This window comes from Crocodylus porosus, unplaced genomic scaffold (genome assembly GCF_001723895.1).
Source record: "Crocodylus porosus isolate Cpor-Errol unplaced genomic scaffold, CroPor_comp1, whole genome shotgun sequence".
Taxonomy (NCBI): Eukaryota; Metazoa; Chordata; order Crocodylia; family Crocodylidae; genus Crocodylus; species Crocodylus porosus.
In genome coordinates this window covers 39,496,897-39,499,920 of record NW_017728911.1, presented here as the reverse complement: position 1 = coordinate 39,499,920, position 3,024 = coordinate 39,496,897, and positions in this window count along the sequence as shown.

The following is a 3,024-nucleotide window of genomic DNA, read 5'->3' as shown; positions in this document are numbered from 1 at the left end:
CCAGGATGCCGGTCGCCTGCTTGGCACCAAGGACACGCTGCTGGCTCCTGTCCAGCTTCTTGTCCCGTGTCCCCCCAGGTCCTTTCCTGCAGAGCTGCTGCCCAGCCTGTCGCCCCCACCTGCCCCGGTGCAGGGGATCGCTCCCTCCTCAGTGCAGGACTTTGCACCTGTCCTTGTTGAACCTCACGAGATTTATTTGGCCCAATCCCGCAATGTATCTAGGTCTCTCTGAATCCTAGTCCTACCCTCCGCATATCTGCTACACACCCCAGTTTAGTGTCATCCACCACCTTGCTAAAGGCGCACTCCACCCCAACTTCCAGATCGTTAATGAAGATATCGAGCAAAACTGGTCCCAGGACGGCCCCCTGGGGCATGGAGATTTCCAAAGGCACAGAGGAGCATCCAGCTCCTGTTGACTGTCAGTGGCGCTCGGTCACAAAAGGGGCTTTGGTGCCTTTGAAAAATTGCTCCAGAGGTAACGGTGCGTCTGTGTGCAAGTGTGTCCCTTGGTGCATTTACTCTGATCTCACAGGAGTGCATCCCTTTCTGCTGTGACCACTCATTTCCACAGGTCACAGCCAGAGGGATCACATCACTCAAGTCTGACCTCCTACATAAAACAGACCGGGCCATTTTACTGGGGAGTTCTTGTATCCAGCCCGTAACTTTGGTTGAAGTTAGACAATACCTTGAATGATAGCTCCCACGTGATGGAGAAGCTGTCATAATAACCATTGATTCCAATACTTAATGAGACTCAATGTTAAAAATATGTCTAGGCTTTGTCTAGATTTGGATCTCAGCTGTCCGAGGTCTTGTTATGCCTTGATTTGCTCAATGAAGGAGGTGCCTGCTATCCCAAACCTTTCCAAGGGGGTCCTGTAGATGATACAGACCTTTGCAGTAAATCCTTGGATCTGAGCTTTTTCAGATCCATCTGCTTTATTGTTCCAGCCCTGCCTGATTTCCACTCTCCAATTCCCACCTCTGCCATCGTTACCCCAAGAATTTGTTCTAAGCCAAATTTGTCCAGCCTAATGTCAAGGGCTTAAACTTCTCCACTTGAACTGTTGCATATATGAGCTTTTAAAACTAAATATGATGAAAAGCTGACTGGTTTCTTAGAAAAGGAAGCTTGGTGAGAGAGAGGGAGGAGAGGGTTAAACAGACAAATGATATGGGAAAGTCTTAATTGTTTTAGTATATATTTTTGATGTGCACTGGCTCGGCAAGGGTTCAGCCTAGAAGCTTCAAACTTTGGGCTAGAGACTGCCCTGGGCTTCAACTCCCATCAAAGCGATGTTGGGGCAGTCACTTGCACATGCAGCTTGAATGGCAATTAATTCAAATCAGACAGTATGGACTATTTGCCTAGGTGTTTGGCCTGCAAATGCTTGGGCAACGGGGATAACTTAAAGCTTTCTACTAAAACGAAGAGAGAGATGTAGTTGGTCATGAAATCAGAAAATGGGGGGCAGGGAGGTCACATCTAGTGTAACCCCTGCTCCAAGCAGGACCAGCCCCAGCTACTTCATCCCAGCCAAGGCTTTATCTATCTGGGTCTTAAAAACCTCCAAGGATGGAGATCCCATCACCTCTCTGGGTAACCTGGTCCAGTGTTTCACCACTTTCCTCATGAGAGTTTTTCCTAATATCCAACCTCAACTTGCCTTGCTGCAGCTTGAGCCCATTGCTCCTTGTCCTGCCATTTGCCCCCACCGAGAACAGCCCAGCACCATCCTCTTTGCAGCCCCCCTGCAGGGAGCTGAAGGCTGCTATGCAATCCCCCGCGGTCTTCTCTTCTGCAGACTAAATCAGCCCAGCTCCCTCGGCCTCTCCTCACCAGTCCTGTCCCCCAGCCCCCAACCATTTTCATTGCTCTCCACTGGACTCTCTCCAATGTGTCCACATCATTCCTGCAGTGGGGGCCCACAGCTGGACACAGGACCCCAGATGTGGCCTCCCCGGTGCTGAACAGAGGGGAATTAATCACTGCCCTTGATCTGCCGGCACCGCTCCTACCGATGCAGCCCAGGATGTCATTGGCCTTCTGGGCAACAAGGGCACACACGCTCATATCCATCTTATTGTCCCCTGTCCCCCCAGGTCCTTTTCTGCAGAGCTGCTGCCCAGCCCGTCACCCCCGCCTGCCCCGGTGCAGGGGATCACTCTCTCCTAAGTGCAGGACTTTGCACTCATCCTTGTTAAACAAACTGCCATACGTTGAGCAAGAAGGGAGAAAGTTAATGAAGTTAGAGGCTTCCACGAGGCACCAGCAAGCACTGCGAGCCTGACCCTCCAAGTGTCTGCAGAGACGTGTGGTCCAGTGCAGTCAAGTGCTGGGAGGCTGAGGACGTGAGACAATCCCTTCTGTTCAGAAGAAGAGGCCAGCCTATGTCTTGCCTGCTGCTGTGTTGCAGGGGGGATGTTGGTGGCTGGAAGGCTAGACCCCCACCCGCTGCCTCCCCTCGCCCCAGGACCAGTTTGCTGTAGTCTGTCACCGTAGCCTCGGGCTGGGCACTGTACAAACCCAAAGAGGAGGTAGCCCTTGCCCTGAAGGGAGTGGGGTAAAGATGCAATCTAGGACCCTGGAGGGGCTCATGTGGGGACTTAGCTTTGCTTCTTTCTGCCCAGGCGGCAAGGACATCCCACCGGCAGGCTGTGGGAATGTGCCAAAGGCCCGTTCAGACCCCACCATGTCCCCCCAGCTCTTTGCAGCATGTCTGCCAATGGAAACATTATCCCCTGGTCTTCTCCCTCCAGCCTCTTTGCTGTTGCAGATGAAACCTGTATAGAGGTGCAGGTTCGTTGAAGAGTAGTTGCCAGGACAGGGTCCCTGTACCTACCTGTGACTGCAGGATTGTTACTTTGGTTAGTCTATAAGGCACAAACCGACCTTGCCTTTGACTTGATGTCAGGCTGGGGCCCGACGGGCTAAGCAGCAGTTGGGTGCTACTGTGGACCTAGGGGCTACCGTGGGCAATGAGCTGAAAATGGGCGAGCCGTGTGCTCGTGTTGCCA